This window comes from Symphalangus syndactylus, chromosome 7, assembly GCF_028878055.3.
Source record: "Symphalangus syndactylus isolate Jambi chromosome 7, NHGRI_mSymSyn1-v2.1_pri, whole genome shotgun sequence".
Lineage (NCBI taxonomy): Eukaryota > Metazoa > Chordata > Mammalia > Primates > Hylobatidae > Symphalangus > Symphalangus syndactylus.
Genome location: NC_072429.2, coordinates 45893514 through 45913838, shown reverse-complemented (window position 1 = coordinate 45913838; position 20325 = coordinate 45893514).

The window sequence follows — 20325 nt, the reverse complement described above, 5'->3', positions numbered from 1 at the left end:
ACATACACACATACACAATGGACAGAAGATGTAGATTTGTCAACTTTTTATTTTTTCACATGAAATGAAATAAAATCTACCACTTCACGCCACCATTATTCCATAAACTAAATGGCATTTTAATATAAAAATGGTTCAGATAGGCCAGGCGCAGTGGCTCACACCTGTAATACCAGTACTTTGGGAGGCTGAGGCAGACAGATCACAAGGTCAAGAGATGGAGACCATCCTGGCCAACATGGTGAAACCCTGTCTCTACTAAAAATACAAAAATTAGCTGGGTGTGATGGTATGCACCTGTAGTCCCAGCTACTTGGGAGGCTGAGGCAGGAGAATTGCTTGAACCCAGGAGGTGGAGGTTGCAGTGAGCTGAGATCGTGCCACTGCACTCCAGCCTGGCGACAGAGCAAGACTCCATCTCAAAAAAGAAAAAAAAAGGGTAAGATAATAATCTTATAAAATAAACCATGCTTTAAATTTAAAAAATGTATCGATTTAATAAAAAATTATTTTGCCACAATTTTTCTTATTTTTGCCTTAGGTGAAAATTTTGTCACTCTAATCTAACTTTATTCAGACTTCAAGTTCCCAAGAAAATTCCAATCCTACCTGATAACTTAAAATAAGAATATATCAATTCACTGAATGTGAAGTAGGCCACTTGTTTTTGGAGAGAACTCTATACACCAGCTAAGATTTTTTTTTTTTTTTTTTTTTTTTGAGACGGAGTCTTGCTCTGTCACCCAGGCTGGAGTGCAGTGGCACAATCTCGGCTCACTGCAAGCTCCGCCTCCCGGGTTCACGCCATTCTCCTGCCTCAGCCTCTCTGAGTAGCTGGGACTACAGGCGCCCGCCACCACGCCTGGCTAATTTTTTTGTATTTTTAGTAGAGACGGGGTTTCACCGTGGTCTCGATCTCCTGACCTCGTGATCCACCCGCCTCAGCCTCCCAAAGTGCTGGGATTACAGGCGTGAGCCACCGCGCCCGGCTTACACCAGCTAAGATTAAGTCTGGGTCTCCATCAGCAAATTAAGACAAAGAATGGAAATAATTAGGACAATTACTCTCTCCAAAGTATCAAGTGATATTAGAACTATTTATATGTGTTCAAAGCTATATCCCAAGAACCTTGAAAAGTGTCTTGTACAAAAAGGCTTTTTATTAGGAAATAATTCTAGACTCATAAAATTGCAAAAATACTACAGATAGTTCCTGTATATCCTTCACCTAACTTCCCTGAATGCTAACATCTTACATAACCACAATAGTTATCAAAATTAAGAAATTAACCTTGGTATAATTCTATGAAGTAAACTACAGATCTTATTCAAATTTAACAGTTTTCCCCCAGTGTCCTTTTTCTATTCAAGAATCCAATCCAGGATCCTACAAAGCATTTGTTATGGCTCCTTAGTCTCTACCACCTGTGGCAGTTCCTTACTCTTACCTTGTCTATCATGTACTTGAGATTTTGAAGAGTACTAGCCAGTTATTTGTAGAATGCCCCTCAGTTTGGGATTGTTTTCTCATTATTAAACTGAGGTTATGCATTATTGGGAAAAATACTGCAGAAATGATATTGTATCCTTTTCAGTGCATCATGTCAGCAGGTATGTGATGCCAACGTCATACTACTGGTGATATTAATCTTTTTTTCTTTTATTGTGGTAAAGAACTTAAAAAATGTACCATGTTAGCCATTTTTAAGTATGTTAGCCATTTTTCAGTAATGTTAAGGTGATGTTAATTTTTATCGGTTAACATAATGTCTGCCATGTTTCTCTACTATAAAGTTACTTTTTTCTCTTTGTAATTAATACATACTTGGGGGATATACTTTGAAACTATGAAAATATCATGTTTCTGCTTAAACCAGTTTTAGTATCCATTGCTAGATATTTTCTGTGGCAATTAATATTGTGGCATTCTAATGGTGATTTTCTATTTCTCTATTTCCTTTTACATTAATTAAAATTCTTCTGGAAGGAAAACTTGTTACTTTCCCCCCCACTTATTTAGTTAGTTATTTCTTTACATAAGGACACCTGGATATCTCCTCTATTATTTGGGTTACAAACTAATCCTATCATTTACTTTGTTGTTCAGCAAACTCTTTTATCTGAGATGAAGAGCAGATTTTTAAGACTGGAATTATCCATATAGAATACATTTTTATCAAAATTAGTATTTCTTTGTAACTCTACATGTTAGATTATTTTAAACAATCATAAAGTAACCCCATTAAGGTTTATGCATAAAGTTTTAACTTTAAAGAAAATTATACTAACATAATTTTAAATTAGTCATACATTTTAAAATAGATATAAACTGAAAATTTTAACATTTATTATGCAGACATGTTTATATAGTTTAAGCTATGTATACTGGAGATGCTATTTAAAAAGACTTATATACTGAAATTAGACTTACAGATATACAAGAATTGGAATTGGTCTGTCTGATATTATGTAATTCTCCTAAAAATAAATAATTAATTTCTTTATCATGTTTGTGCATTTTTTGTTGTTTTCCATTTAGTGATGAATTTGTCTTATTCTTGGAAGCATAATTCATTCATATGATTCTACCATATAAATAGCTATTTTCTGTAGAGTTTAATATCTTAGAAGTATGTGACTAATTGGACATTCATTCTTCAACCAAAAGTTTGACTTCATTTTCAAATATATGTAACTCTTTTAAAAAACATTATTAAAGTATTTGTTGTGTTTATATAACACTGAAACAGGCTGGGCATGGTGGCTCATGCCTATTATCCCAAAACTTTGGGAGGCCAAGGTGGGGAGATCACCTGAGGTCAGGAGTCCAAGACCAGCCTGGCCAACATGGTGGAAACCCCTCTCTACCAAAAACAGAAAAATTAGCCAGGCATGGTGGCTCACGCCTGTAGTCCCAGTTACTTGGGAGGCTGAGGCACGAGAATTGCTTGAACCCGGGAGGCAGAGATTGCAGTGAGCTGACATCATGCCACTGCACTCTAGCCTGGGCAACAGAGTGAGACTCAGTCTCAAAAAAACAAACAAAAAAACCCCAAAAACAAACAAACAAACAAAAAAACCACTGAAACAGAATGTTACAAAGTGAAAGTAACAAAGGTTTTCTGGTCAAGCTGGTGAAGTAAGTTTACGCTTCTGTGTACCATGTTCTGCTCTAAATACAGCAGTAACAGGTAAAAATTGAAAATTAAAAAAAAAATGCGGCTGGGCATGGTGGCTCGCGCCTGTAATCCCAGAAGGCCAAGGCAGGTGGATCACCTGAAGTCAGGAGTTTGAGACCAGACTGACCAATATGATGAAACCCTGTCTCTACTAAAAATACAAAAATTAGCCAGCCATGGTGGCATGCACCTGTAATCCCAGCTACTTGGGAGGCTGATAAAGGAGAATCACTTGAACCCAGGAGGTGGAGGTTGCAGTGGGCCGAGATCAGGCCATTGCACTCCAGCCTGGGCAACAAGAGCTAAACTCCGTCTCCCCCACTACCCCCGCCCCCCGCCAAAAAAAAAAAAAAAAAATGCAAGGCCAGGCACGGTGGCTCATGCCTGTAATCCCAGCACTTTGGGAAGCTGAGGCGGGTGGCCAAGGTCAGGAGTTCGAGACCAGCTTGGCCAACATGGCGAAACCCTGTCTCTACTAAAAATATAAAAATTAGCTGGGCGTAGTGGCATGCACCTGTAATCCCACCTACTCAGGAGGCTGAGGCATGACAATTGCTTGAAGCCAGGAGGCAGAGGTTGCAGTGAGCTGAGATCATGCCACTGCACTCCAGCCTGGGTGACAGAGCGAGACTCCATCTCAAAAAAAAAAAAAAAGGAAAACCAGAAATGGAACAGATGTAAAATGGTGAGCAGGGATAAAATCCTTGGATTTCCAAGCTATCAGGATGGGAAGTTGGCAATGGCTACCATTAGTTTGGCTCTTATGGGCTCTCAGGAACAAAATGTTCACTGTGAAAAATGGAGAATAAAAGCCAGTGTCATTGGTTAGAGCCAAGAGGTAGGGTGGGTCAAGGTAGGTTGAAAAGCCATTGCCAAAAAATTCCTGAAGCTATACATTACGGTATGTTGCAGGCCTATGAAGGCTGGAGGACACAGAAACAACATCCAGAATATGTATTGGGCTCTGCAGCCAACAGACTTAATGTAGTCATCTGTACTATTTCCAGTATCATGTTGGGTCAGAAGCCCAAATCATTACTATACAACCTGATTCTAGACCATGTCCAGGGTCTAGGAAATGAACATAAGTAGAGAGAGGAATGAAAAGGGAGATATTTTCAAAAAGTGTCATTCAAAATAAAACTGTTTAAGATGCTTGCAGAGATAAACTTAGAAGTTACACCCACAAAAGATAGTAAATTACGAAATAAAAAAAGACTGAAATAAAGTAAGAATGGATCCACATAAATATAGCCAACCAGAAATTTTAGAAATGAAACTTATTCATTGAAATAAAACTTATTCATTGTAATAAAACCTCAATAGATAGTATAAACTTTAGTCTGGAAGCTAATGAAGACTAAATTAGTAAATTGGTATGTAACTATAGAATTATATATGGACACATGGGTATTTATTATTTAGGTTATAATTCAATTCTATCATTTATTTTGTTGTTCAGTAAACCCTTTTATTTGAGATAAAGGAAGATTTTTAAGATCTGCCCAATAACAGAAAAGATAAAAATTATGAAAGAGCATTTAAAGATGTTATCTACTGTGATAAACCACACTGAACCTTAAAGGTGTAGAACAGACATATTATGCTCATGGACTCCATGGGTCAGGGATTCAGACAAGACCCAATGGAGATGAATTGTCTCTGCTCTATGATGCCTGAGGCCTCAGGTAGAAAGGCTCAAAGGCTGGGAGTGACATAGTGGCAGCGAGCTAGTATCATTTGGAGGTGACCTCTCTTCCATGATTGATGCTGGCAGTGAACCATAATACCTGCATGTGTCCTGTCTGTGTGGCCTGGGCTTCTTTAAAACACGGTAGCTGGGTTACAACAGCAAGTATCACTTTCACCGTGCTTTCCATTGGTCAAGCAGTCACAGAGACCAAATTCAAGATGAGGGGATATATGTCCTACCTCTTGAATAAAGGAGTGGTAAAGAATTTGGGGAAAAGGTTTTAAAGCTGCCACAGGAGACGTGGAAGATAGACGGAAAAACTCTAATATAAGTCCCAGAGATATTCCAGAAGAAGAATGGAGGAAATGGCAGAGAAGAGAAATATATTGATTCTGGTTCTTGCCAAGACGGCAGATTAGCATGGGTTACAGATACTACAAGACCAGTCATGGAGGAACCATACATTGAAACATTATAGAACTTAGGAGGTTGGGCACCGCAGCTTATGCCTGTAATTCTAGCACTCTGGGAGGCTGAGGCGGGTGGATCACATGAGGCCAGGAGTTCGAGACCAGCCTGGCCAACGTGGCAAAATCTCATCTCTACTAAAAATACAAAAATTAGCCAGGTGTGGTGGTACATACCTGTAATCCCAGCTACTCAGGAGGCTGAGGCATGAGAATCACTTGAACCCAGGAGGCGGAGGTTGCAGTGAGCTGACCTGAGATTGTGCCACTGCATTCCAGTGTAGGTGACAGAGCAAGACTCTGCTTCAAAAAAAAGAGAGAGAGAGACAGAGAACTTAGGAACTTAGGAAATAATGAAAAAACCCTAAGAAGCTTTTGAGGAGGATGGAGTCTGTTTTATACTGGTGTTTTAAGGCTTAGTGGTGGCTGCAGCCTGGGGAGGAGGGTAAGCCGTCATGTTTGTGGTATGATATATTTAAAATAAATCTCCTATTCCCACCTTTGGACAGTGATTTCCTGCCTTCTCACTGGAAGTAAGTGGCAACAGTTCAGATTGTGGGTATAGTTGTCATCAGGGGTAAAAGTCAAGGCAATTTAAAAAATCTGCTTGGGTCAAAATTTATATTAATTAACTGTATACTGACTAGCCTTGGACATTCACCCTCCCCTTCCCCTCACCTCAAATCCCATTGTTGGTGAATTATAATTTATAGTAACTCCATGTAATGCTTTTTTCTGGAAAAAGGTGAATGGAAGGTGAAATCCAAACCTGAAGAATAGTTTGATTAGGGGGCTATGAGACAGCAGTGATTAACTGGAATTCCCTGGCATTTAGGAAATTCCACCATAGACAGAGTCCCCTGGGGAGACCGTTCTGAGTTCAGTCTGGGGCAGGGCAGGGCGAGGGAGGGAAGGTCCTTCCCCGGCGCCCGTGCAGGCTGCGGCAGCATGAAAAAGAACCAGACAGTGCAGGGCACCTTCAGCAAACTCTTCGGGAAGAAGCACACCACGACCCCCAGCACCTCCCTCTACGCCACCAACCCGCCCTGGATCTTCACACAGGAGGCCCCGGAGGAGGGAACCAGGGGCTTTGATGGCATCTGTTATGGAGACAATCGATTTAACACAGTGAGCGATTCAGGAACAGCCACGCTGAAAGCTCGGCCAAGAGTCCGGCCCCTGCTGATCTTCCTTCGGCTGACTGAGTTTCGCTCTTGTTGCCCAGGCTGGAATGGTACAGTGGCGTGGTCTCGGCTCCCTGCAACCTCCACCTCCTGGGTTCGGGCAATTCTCCTGCCTCAGCCTCCCAAGTGTCTGGGATTACAGGCGCCCAACACCACACCTGGCAAATTTTTTGTGTTTTTGGTAGAGAAGGGGTTTCACTGTGTTGGCAAGGCTGGTCTCGAACTCCTGACCTCAGGTGATCCACCCACCTCGGCCTCCCAGGGTGCTGGTATTATAGGCGTGAAATACTCTATATTGGGTATACTCTATATTGGCACGCCCAGCCTGAAATACTCTATATTGGGAGGTTAATTAGATTCTCTCCTGTCACTTGCCCTCAACACACATACCCAGATTCATAGCAGTGTGGGTCCAGAGTTGACACACCTGTAGCAGTCGGTAAAATACTATAAAACATTCATCTGTAAAATGGGAATTAAAAAAAAACAAATAAAATACTGAAATACAGCCAGGCGTGGTGGCTCACACCTGTAGTCCCAGCACTTTGGGGGCCGAGGTGGGTGGATCACGAGGTCAGGAGTTTGACGCCAGCCTGGCCAACATGGTGAAACCCCGTCTCTACTAAAATTACGAAAATTAGCCGAGTATGGTGGCACACACCTGTAATCCCAGGTACTCGGGAGACTGAGGCAGGAGAATCGCTTGAACCTGGAGGTGGAGGCTGCAGTGAGCCGAGATCGCACCACTGCACTCCATCCTGGACGACAGAGTGAGACTCCGTCTCAAAAAAAAACAAAAAACAAAAAACAAAAAAACCCGGAAATACTTCTCTACAGAGTAGAAACGGCTGTTGCCCCTGGAGGGCTCCTGCTGTCCTGCCCCTCCCCTAGATCTGGACCACCCCCAAAAGCAGCAACTAAAGAGTTAATGTGGGAAAAAAAAAAAGAAAATATATACACTCAATAATGGAGCCTCAAGATACATAAAGGAAAAACCAAAAAATACTGAAAGAAATAGACAATCAGCAACTAAGATGGAGTTTTTTTTTTTTTTTTTTTTTTTGAGACGGAGTCTTGCTCTGTCTCCCAGGCGGGAGTGCAATGGCACGATCTCGGCTCACTGCAAGCTCCGCCTCCCGGGTTCATGCCATTCTCCTGCCTCAGCCTCCCGAGTAGCTGGGACTACAGGCGCCCGCCAACACGTCCGGCTAATTTTTTTTTTGTATTTTTAGTAGAGATGGGGTTTCACTGTGTTAGCCAGGATGGTCTCGATCTCCTGACCTCGTGATCCGCCCGCCTCGGCCTCCCAAAGTGCTGGGATTACAGGCTTGAGCCACCGCGCCTGGCCTAAGATGGAGTTTTTAATATACTACGTTGAGAAACATCACTCAAAGATAAGTAAAAATAAGGAATATTTGAAAATCACAATTGATGTGCAACAATATATTAAGAAACAATTCATCACAAGAACAAAAAATACATTATTTTTGAGCACACAATAGAATGATCTTAAAAAATGGCTGAATACAAAAATTAGCCGGGCGTGGTGGCGGGCACCTGTAGTCCTAGCTACTCGGAGAGGCTGAGGCAGGAGAATGGCGTGAACCCAGGAGGCGGAGCTTGCAGTGAGCCGAGATTGCGCCACTGCACTCCAGCCTGGGCGACAGAGACTCTGTCTAAAAAAAAAAAAAAAAAAAAAAAAAAAAAAAAAAAAAAAAATAGCTGAATACTACTCTAGAAAGAAACGGTCAAGAAATCTAGGTAAATCAAAGCAGATATATCTATCAAAGTGCAAAAATATTTTTAAATTATTACCAAAAAATTTCTTTAAACAAATCTTATTTTACTGAAAACTAAATAGCAAATTATTAAGTAATATTTGAGTTAAAGAGGAAATCTTAAAGAAAAGTACAATGTTCTTGGAACTTAACAACAGTGAAAATATAACGGGGCCACATTTGTGGGGCAGAGAAAAAGTAGAATTTAGATGGAAGTTTTTTGTTTTAAATGCATGTGTCAGAAAAAAAAGAAATATTTAAAGCAAATGAGTTCAAACATTTTAAAAAAGCAATAAGCAAACACAAAGAGGAAAGAGGATGTAATAAAGATAAGGGCAGAAATCAATTAAAGTATAAATAAAGAATAGAGTGGCCGGGCACGGTGGCTCATGCCTGTAATCCCAGCACTTTGGGAGGCCAAGGCGGGCGGATCACGAGGTCAGGAGATCAAGACCATCCCGGCTAACACGGTGAAAACCCGTCTCTACTAAGCGTACCAAAAAAATTAGCCGGGCGTGGTGGTGGGTGCCTGTAGTCCCAGCTACTCGGGAGGCTGAGGCAGGAGAATGGCGTGAACCCGGGAGGCGGAGCTTGCAGTGAGCCGAGATCGCGCCACTGCACTCCAGCCTGGGGGACAGAGCAAGACTCTGTCTCAAAAAAAAGAATAGAAATTAGCCAAAACAAATGAAGTTATTTTGAAATATGTATATATATTTCAAATGTAATATATATTCTATTATATATGTATATATAAAATAGATTACACATGTATAATTATACATACATATATAATTATATATACATATATAATTATATATACATATACATATATATAATTATATATGTATATATAAAACAGAAAAATTAGAGGAAGGCTGTCCAAAAAAGGAAAAGGTACAACAACTTAAAACACAGAATAAAAAAGAAGTAACTATAAAGACGATAGTAAATAAATGAGTGAAAAACTAAGTGCTTAGATAAATTTATAGGAAAATAGAAATGACAAATTGGTACAAATGTCATAAAATTTTTGAATAGATAATAATTATTAAAATAACTGAAACGGTAATCACAGACCTGACACCCCCTAAAAAACAACTAGTCTGGATGGTTTTATAGTTTATCAAACTTACAATAAACTGTTAATAGTAATAGAAAAAAATAAAGTTGAACACTTACATATAATAGATATATATGGAAACATTTATCTTTAAAAAGACTATATATCAAAAGTCTACTGTAAACATTATACTTAATGAGGAAACCTTAGAAAGTCTCAGTAAGATTAGGATGAAGAAAGGAATACCTACCAGAACCACTACTTCTTAGCAGAGTAAACAGATGCTGGCCACTACTACAAAACTTGAAAAAGGCTTAAGCAGTATAAGGTGTGGAAGAGGCGAGATAAAAGTATTGGTATTTGCAGATGAAATAATCATCTATGAAGAAAAATCACTAGAATCTAGCACCTTTGCTAAAGTCATCTTTCTGAAGACTTTATCAAAGGTCCTACATACAGTATCAACCAAGCGGGAAAAAGTGTTCCTCCATACCAGTAATAGCCAACTAGAAAATACCATCTAAAGTAAAATATGTCCTGCAATAACAACAAAATCTATAAAGAATCAGATTAAATTCGATAAAATATTCACAGGACCATTATGGAGAAAAATTTTAATGCTATTAAAGGATATAAAACTACTTGAACAAATGGAGAAATATACCACATTTATGTATGGAATGACTTAACAGAAGTAGCCTACTCTCTCTATTGAGTTCTACAAATTCATAAAATCTTATTAAAATTCCAGGTAGATTTTTGAGGAACGTAACTCATTCTAATATCAGTATAAAACAATATATTTTCATAAATAGCTAATTTATCTTTTACAATAAAAGGCATGAGATGAGCTTGTCCTGTCAAATACAAAGATAGGCTACAAAGTTAAAATAATAAGAAAACTAACACAAGATCACATAAATCAACCAACAGAATAACACAAGGAGCTTAAAAATACATATATTCATATAGGAACTTGAGAAATGATAAAGTTTGCACCAAAAACAATAAGTAAAGGGCAGACTGTTTAGCAGATTATGTTGGGAAAATTTGCCTCATAAATGGAAAATAATAACCTGGATACATGCTTATACCACATAAAGTTGGACTTCACATTGATTAAAGATCTAGATATAAATGGTAAACAATAAAACTAATAGAAAAAATTGGCCAGGCACAGTGGCTCACGCCTGTAATCCCAGCACTTGGGAGGCCGAGGAAGGCAGATCACTTGAGGCCAGCAGTTCGAGACCAGCCTGGCCAACGTGGCAAAACCCCATCTCTACTAAAAATACAAAACATTACCTGGGCATGGTAGTGGGCACCTGTAATCCCAGCTACTTGGGAGGCTGAGGCACGAGAATAACTTGAACCTGGGAGGTGGAGGTTGCAGTGAACCAAGATCGTGCCACTGCACTCCAGCCTGGGCAACAGAGCGAGACTGTCTCAACAAAATAAATAAACAACAAAAAACAGTAACCTCTCAGCCAGGCATGGTGGCTCATGCCTGTAATCCCAGCACTTTGGGAGGCCAAGGCGGGTGGGTCACTTGAGGTCAGGAGTTCAAGACCAGCCTGGCCAACACAGTCAAACTCCGTCTCTACTAAAAATACAAAAATTAGCCGGGCGTGGTGGTGCTCACCTGTAGTCCCCACTACTCGGGAGGCTGAGGCAGGAGAATCGCTTGAACCCGGGAGGTGGAGGTTGCAGTGGGCTGGGATCGTGCCACTGCATTCCAGCCTGGGTGACAGAGGGAGACTCCATCTCAAAAGAAAAAAAGAAAAGAAAAAAAATTTAGGATAATATTTTTGTGCTGTAAGGGTAGGAAATGATTAAACAACAGACAAAAAGTACATATTATAAAGCAAAAAGATTTATATATTTACTTCAATATTTATGATTTCTGCTCAAAGATGGGCATAATAAAAAAAGAGGCAGATGGCATAATGCAGAAAATATTTCCAATGTCTAAAACCAACAAAAGATTGACATTTAGAGCTCACAAAGAACCCATGCAAATAAATATTTAAAAGATAGTCAATGCTATAGAAAATAGAAAAGAAATGCCCAAACTCATGAGTAATCACATACATACAAATTAAAAATAAAATCACTTTTATATTCAGCAAAATGAAAAAGAAATACAAAGCTAGAAAATATCAAGTGTTGGCAAGGATGTGAGGTAATGACAACTTATACACATCTGAAGGAAATGGCTACTAGTACAGTAACTTTGGAAAGCATTCTAGAAGTATTTAATGAAAATAAATGTATGTATTTATCCAGATTCTGTATAAATATATCACAGAACTTCTTACACTGATTTGTAAGGAAACATATACAATGAGTCCATCATGGCCTTGTTTGTAATAGCTGGGTACTGAGTTAAATGTAGTTGTCCAATAACAGGAAAAATAAAGAATAAAATGGTAATGGTAATGTACACTATTGAACGTCACACAGAGGTCATACGCAAAAAACCTGATGTTCAAAAACAACGTGACTATATCTCAAAAACACAATTCGAGTTTTTTAAAAAGCTAGAAATGGAATAAGAAACTTAAAATGCATACCTGGATATTGAACATATTTTACAGGGACAAAACAACAAAACAGTATTTTGTAAGCATAAACATACATTTAAAGACAGATATTAAACATATAGGCTAAGTATGTAAATAGAGAAACAGGAGTGCTGAAAGTTAGGGGAAAATGAAGTAATAAAATAAGGAGATTCCTGCACAGACCAAAGTTGATAATGTACTCTAAACTAAGAAATACAATCAACCATCTGCACCTGGGATTAAAAAGAAAAAGAATGTGTTACTTCCAAACAAGTGGAATAAAAAAGAAAGAAAACTTAATCCAGTAAAAAGCAGGAAAGTAGAGGAAAAGCCCCAGAAGATTGAAAGTACAAAACAATATTAGAAAAATAAATCCAAATGTATCAGTAATCACAATAAGGACAAACAGTTTGTTTCACATATGTATGTATGTATGTATGTATGTATGTATGTATGTATGTATGTATGTATGTATTTATACAGAAAGGGTCTATGTTCCCCAAGCTGGTCTTGAACTCCTGGCCTCAAGCAATACTCAGTCTCCCAAGTTCATTTATGAAAAGACAAAAACATCACATTGGATTAAAAAAAATACAGCTAAATGCTTTTTACAAATGACATAACTAAAACTTTAAAACACTGTTTATCAGTTTTCTGCTTACTGTTTTAACAAATTACTACAAATGTAGTAGCTTAAAACACCACATATGTATTATCTTACAGTTATGTAGGTCAGAAGTCTGACACAAGTCTCCCAGGGCTAAAAACAACGTGTCTGCAATACTACATTCCTTTCTGGAGGTTTTAGAAAAGTCTCTTTTCTTGCTTTTCCAGCTTCTGGTGACCTCCTTCCTTCATCTTCAAAGCCACCAATGTTGCATCTCTCTATACCTTTCTTTCATATTCACATATCCACCTCACTCTGTCACTCTCCTCTCTAGCCGCTCTTCCAATCTTAATGACCCTTGGGATTCCACTGCACCCAGCAGGACAATTTAGGAAAATCTCCCTATTTTAAGGTCAGTTGATTAGTAACCTTAATTCCATGTACAACCTTAATTCCCTTTGCCATGTAACATAACATTCACAAGGTCCAAGGATTAGGATGTAGACATCTTTGAGGGCTATTATTCTGCCCATCACCCAGTAAAATGAAAGTAAAGACATGGAAAACATACGTGTACAATACTAAATATGAATATCAGTTATCAGAATATCAGTATCTGAAAACCTGTACTAATATCAGAAAAAAGTCCTAATGGCAAAAAGCATTATAGGACAATTCTGCAACTGAATGTATCTAATATAACCTCAAAACTTATAAAGCAAACAGAATTTTTTTTTTTGAGACGCTGTCTTGCTCTGTTGCCCAGGCTGGAGTGCAGTGGGGCCATCTTGGCTCACTGCAACCTCCGCCTCCCAGGTTCAAGGGATTCTCCTGCCTCAGCCTCCTGAGTAGCTGGGATTACAGGCGCTCGCCACCACACCTGGCTAATTTTTGTATTTTTAGTAGAGATGGGGTTTTGCCATGTTAGTCAGGCTGGTCAAGAACTCCTGACCACAGGTGATCCATCCATCTCAGCCTGCCAAAATGCTGGGATTATAGGTGTGAGCCACTGAGCCTGGCAAACAGATTTAAAATAAAAATTGGTGAGTCCATAATCATATGTGGGGTTTTAAACATACCTGTTCCTGTATTTGATAGATCAACCAAATAGAAAATAGCTAGGAAATCCAAATTTGGATTTGAAGAATTCAAGGAATGGGCTTGATCTAAAAGATACATATAGGGAGAGAACCTTATGTTCTACAGTTTAAATATCCCCATTATTTTAAACTACACATAAAATTTTTAAATAAGATGACAACATATTAGATCACAAAATAAATCTAACAGACACCAATAATTTATATTATAAAGACAACATCTTTTTTCTTTCTTTCTTTCTTCTTTGTTTTTTTTTTTGAGACAAAGCCTCACTCTGTCGCCCAGGCTGGAGTTCAGTGGCGCGATCTTAGCTCACTGCAACCTCCACTTCCTGGGTTCAAGCGATTCTCCTGCCTCAGCCTCTCGAGTAGCTGGGATTACAGGCATGCGCCAGGACACCCGGCTATTTTTAGTAGAGACGGGGTTTCACCATGTTGGCCAGGCTGGTCTCGAACTCCTGACCTCAAGTGATCCACCTGCCTCGGCCTTCCAAAGTGTTGGGATTACAGATGTGAGCCACCACACCCAGCCAAGGTAACATCTTTTGACCTCAATTTAATTAAATTAGAAATCAATAATTAAAAATCATAAACCCCCCCCATGTAAAGTTTTAAAGCTTAAACTTGAAGAAAATAGTTTATAATGAAAATCTGAAAATATTTCCTGAGTAACAATGAAAATGCTACATACCAAAACTTGGAAGATGCAACTAAAGTGCTACTTGGAAATACATACTGTTAAATGCTTATATTATAAAGGAATCTTTATATATGTAATCATGGCTGAAGCAGGGCTTATGCCTGTGATTCCAACACTTTGGGAGGCTGAGGAGGGCAGATGGCTTGAGCCCAGGAGTTCGACACTAGCCTGAACAACATGGCAAAACTCTGGCTCTATAAAAGGTATGAAAATTATCCAGGCATGGTGGTGCATATCTATAGTACCAGCTATTCTGGAGGCTAAGGTGGGAGGATGGAGTGAGTCCAGGAGGTTAAGGCTGCAGCAAGCTGTGATCATGCCATTGCACTCCAGACTAGGTGACAAAGGGAGACCCTGTCTCAAAAAAAAAAAAAAAAGGATAATTATCTGATTGAGAAAAGAAAAAAAGGCATAAGTAAATAATATTTGGCATAGACAAAACTAAAGATATAGCAGAGATTGGGCTGGGCACGGTGGCTCATGCCTTTAATCCCAGCACTTTGGGAGGCTGAGGCAGGCGGATCATGAGGTCAGGAGTTCGAGACCAGCCTGGCCAACATGATGAAACCTCATTTCTACTAAAAGTACAAAAATTAGCTGGGCGTGGTGGTGGTGGTGTGCGCCTGTAATCCCAGCTACTCAGGAGGCTGAGGCAGGAAAATCACTTGAAACCAGAAGACAGAGGTTGTAGTGAGCTGAGATGGTGCCATTGCACTCCAGCCTGGTTAACAAGAGTGAAACTCTGTCTCTCAAAAAAAAAAAAAAAGATATAGCAGAGATTAACATTCAAAAGAAAAACCTATGAACAACTCTATGAGAATGAATACCCTGGAAAAACTGGTTGAAGAAAAATAGTAAAATTGAATAGACTTAATCCAGTTAAAATAACTGAATCAGTAGTTAAGTATGTACCACACACATTTCCAGGGAGGAGAGTGGGCCCAAAAGGTTTCTTTTTTTTTTTTTTTAAAGACACAGTCTCACTCTCTTGTCCAGGCTGGAGGCAGTGGTGCCATCTCGGCTCACCGCAACCTCCGCCTCCTGGGTTCAAACAATTCTCCTGCCTCAGCCTCCCGAGTAGCTGCCACCAGGCCTGGCTAATTTTTTTTGTATTTTTAGTAGGGACAGGGTTTCACCATGTTGGCCAGGCTGGTCTTGAACTCAAGTGATCCACCTGCCTCAGCCTCCCAAAGTGCTGGGATTACAGGCATGAGCCACCATACCCGGCCTCAAAACATTTCTGCAGCAAGGTGTGGTAGCTCACCCTGTAATCCCAGCACTTTGGGAGGCCAAGGTGGGAGAATTGCTTGAGGTTAGGAGTTCAAGACTTGCCTGGGCTGCACAGCGAGACTCCCTATCTCTACATAAAATTTTTTTTTTAATTAGCCAGGTATGGTGGTGCACACCTGTAGTCCTAGCCACTAGGGAGGCTGAGGCCAGAGGATTGCTTGACCCCAAAAGTTTGAAGTTGCAGTGAGCCATGATTATTCCACTGCACTCCAGCCTATGTGACAGAGTGTGACATGTGACTCTGTCTCTCTCTCTCAAAAAAAAGTTTTTATTTATATTAAAGGAACAAAATTTTTTTTATCTTAGATCATCTGTCCCAGATACTAGAAAAAGTAACATCCCTGTTATGCAGAAAATGACTAGCATGGGTAGAGCAGTGTCAGAAAAAATCCAACTAAAGTAGAAGGTTTAAATAAGATCGTGAGTCTCAAAACATAATCTGAAAAAGTCCAGGTTTCAATTAAAAAAATCACTGGTCATCCTAAGAACTAGGAAGAGCTCAACGTGAATGAAAAAAAGACAATTGAGAGATGCCAACACTAAGATGAAAGAAATATTAGAATTATCTGACAAGAATGTTAAAGATGCCACCATAAAAATGCTTTAGTAAGCAATTGCAAACATGTTTGAAACAAATGAAAAACTAGAAAGCCTCAATAAAGAATAGAAAGTCTCCGGGCGGATCACAAGATCAGGAGATCAAGACCATCCTGGCTAACACGGTGAAACCCCGTCTCTACTAAAAATACAAAAAATTAGCCAGGCACAGTGGCAGGTGCCTGTAGTCCCAGCTACTCGGGAGGCTGAGGCAGGAGAATGGCATGAATCCGGGAGGCGGAGCTTGCAGTGAGCTGAGGTCGCGCCACTGCACTCCAGCCTGGGTGACAGAGCAAGACTCCGTCTCAAAAAAAAAAAGAATAGAAAGTCTCTCTTGGTCAGTAATATCTAGGCAAAAAAAAAAAAAAAAGGTCTCAGCAAAGAAATAAAAGAACTGAAATACACTATAACCAAAAATGAAAGGCTTGATATGTTCAACAGTAGAATAAAAGGGACAGAAGAAAGAATTAGTTAACCAGAGATAGAACAAAAGAAACAACTCAATCTGAACAAAAAAATAACAGACTGAAAAATAATGAACAGAGCATCAGGGATTTGTGGCAGAATAATTAAAGATCTACTATTTGTGTTACCAGTATTAGAGAAGGAAAGTATAACGAAGATGGGGCTGAAAAGTACTCAAACAAATAATAAGTGAAAAATCCCCCTAAATTTAGCAAAAGACAAATTTGGATGTTCAAGGAGCTGAGCAAATCTCAAATAGGATAACCCTAATAAATCCACACCAAGACACACTGTAGTCAAACTTCTGAAAATTAAGACAAAGCAAACTCTTGAAAGCAGCCAGAGAAAAGTAACACATTACTTCTAGGGGGAAAACAATTTGAATGGCAGAAGACTTCTTGTCAGAAACCATGGAGGCCAAAGGAAGTAACTCAATTTTTTAGGGGCTGAAAAAATAGGACTGTCAATGAAGAATCTCTGAAAATATTCTTCAAGAATAAATGAAATCAAGACATTATCAGATGAGGGAAAACTAAGAGAATTTGTTATCAGCTTACCTTCTCTAAAAGAATGGCTAAAAAGGAAGTTATCTAAACAGAAAGGATGTCATTTAAAAAGGAATACAGGAACATTATGAAAGAAGAAAGAACACAGTAAGCAAAAAAATAGGGGAATACATAGGCTTTATTCTCCTCTTGACTTTTCTAAGTTATGCTGAAGCAAAAATTGTAACACTGCCTAACATGGTTCCAAATATATGTAGAGAGAATAATTAAGACAATTATACATGGGGAAGTAAAGGGAAAAAAAGAGGTGACGTTGCTATACTACACTCAGCTGGGTGAAATGATGACATAAACAGAATGTGATAAATTATCTATATATAATGTGATACCTAGAATAGCCACTAAAAAAGCCATATAAGATGATATTCTCAAAAATGTTATAGACACATCAAAATCATACTCTAAAAACTGTTCAAGTAAGCTACAGGAAGGCAAAAAAAAAAAGCATAAACAAAAAACAAAGAAAACTAACAGAAAGCAAAAAATAAAACGGCAGACTAAGATCCTGATATACCAGTAATTACATTAAAAACACACCAGTTAAAAGACAGATTGGCAGAATGAGTTAAAAATATTACTCAAATATATATTGTCTACAGAAAAACTCTTCAAATATAACAATACAGGCAAGGTTAATGTAAAAGGATGAGAAAAACATATAATGCAGACATTAACCAAAAGAAAGCAGGCGTAGCCATATTAATATCAGGTGAAGTAGATTTTAGAGAAAAAAGTCTACCAGAGACAAAAAGGGACATTATACAGTGACTTAAAAAGTTAATTCACCAAGAAGACACAGAATGCTAAATTTGTATGCACAAAACAACAGATCTGCAAAATATGTGAAGCAAAAATTAATAGAACTGAAAGAAGAAATAGACAAATCCACAACTATAGTTTGGCAACTTCAACATTCCTTTGTCAACAATTAGTAGAACATCTAGGCAGGGCTCAGCAAGGACCCAACAATACTATGAATCAACAGGATCTAACTGATATTTATAGGATGGTCCACCCAGCAAGAACAGAATTACATTTCTTTTTTAAGTATTCACAGAACGTACACTAACACAGATCATATCCTGGGCCATAAAACAAATCTCAACAAATTTTAAAAAATTAAAATGATACAGAAGGTATTATCTAACTACAATGGAAACAAACCAGAAATCAATAATAGAAAGATGATATGAAATCTCCAAACACTTGGAAATTAAACAACACATGTCTAAATAATTCACAGATTAAAGAGGAAGTCCCAAAGAAAAAATTTTAAATGCACTGAATTGTATGAAAATTAATATACAACATATCAAAATTTGTGGGATACAGCTATAACAACGGTAGGAGGAAAATTTATAGTAATAAATGAATTAAGATGGAGAAGAAGTCTCAAATCAATAATCTAAGCTCCCATTCAGGAACCTAGAAGAAAAACAAAATAAACCCAAAGCCAGAAGAAGGAAAAAATAAAGAGCAAAAATCAATAAAATTCAAAACAAACAACAACAAAAAAAATAGAGACAATCAAACAACGAACTTGTTCTTTAAAAAGATCAAAGAAAGACAAGACTTGAAGTACTAATATCAGAAATAAAACAGGATATCACTAAAGACTCTGGAGCTGTCAAAAGTTTTATAAGGAAATACTATAAACAAGTCTACACCCATGGATTTGACAACTTAGATAAAATGAACTACTTCCTCAACAAATACAAACTACCATAACTCACCCAATATGAAATAGGTAATTTGAATAGCCCTATAACTATTAAGAAAACTGAATTTGTAATTTTAAAACTTCTTAAAAATATCCAGGCCTAGATGCCTAATGGTTACTGGATATCAGGAACAAAAATCCAAAAACTACAGATCAATAATCCTTATGAACATAGACACAGAAATGTTTAACAAAATAACAGGAAATAAAATCAAGCAATATATAAAAAGTATACACCAAGTGGGGCTCATTCCTGGGATGAAAGGCTGGTTCAATATTAGAAAATTAATCAATATAATCTACCATATTATCAGGCTAATGAAGAAAAGACACATGAACATATCAATTGATACAGAAGAAGCATTATCTCCCATCCATGATTTAAAACTCTCAGAAAAATAGGAATATAGGCAAAATTTCTTAATTTGACAAGGAATACCTATAAAAATCTTACAGCTAACATTATACTTAATGGCATAAGACTGAATGATTTTGGTTGGGCATGGTGGCTCATGCCTGTAATCCCAGCATTTTGGGAGGCCGAGGCAGGTGGATCACCTGAGGTCAAGAGTTCAAGACCAGCCTGGCCAACATGCTGAAACCCAGTCTCTACTAAAAATACAAAAATTAGCTGGGTGTGGTGGCAGGCATCTGCAATCCCAGCTACTTGGGAGGCTGAGGCAGGAGAATTGCTTGAACCCGGGAGGTGAAGGTTGCAGTGAGCCGAGATTGCACCATTGCTCTCCAGTCTGGGCAACAAAAGTCAAACTCCACCTCAAACAAAAAAACAAAAAATACAAAAATTAGCTGGGCATGGTGGCGGGCACCTGTAATCCCAGCTACTCAGGAGACTGAGGCAGGAGAATCGCTTAACCTGGGAGGCAAAGATTGCAGTGAGTTGAGATTGCACCATTGCACTCCAGCTTGGGTAACAAGAGCAAAACTCTGTCTCAAAAAAAAAAGAGAGACTGAATGATTTCCTGTGATATTTGGAACAAGGCAAGTATGTCTGTCCTCATCATTCTTCTTCAAGAAAGTGCTGGAAATCGTAGCCAGTGCAATAAGGCAAGAAAAGTTAAATAAAAGGCATACAGAGACTGGGTGTAGTGGCTCATCCCTGTAATCTCAGCACTTTGGGAGGCCAAGGCAGGAGGATCGCCTGAGGTCAGGAATTCGAGACCAGCCTGGCCAACATGGTGAAACCCCATCTCTACTAAAAATATAAAAAAATTGGGTGGAGCCAAGATGGCCGAATAGGAACAGCTCCGGTCTCCAGCTCCCAGCCCCAGCGACACAGAAGACGGGTGATTTCTGCATTTCTGCTTGAGGTACCGGTTTCATCTCACTAGGGAGTG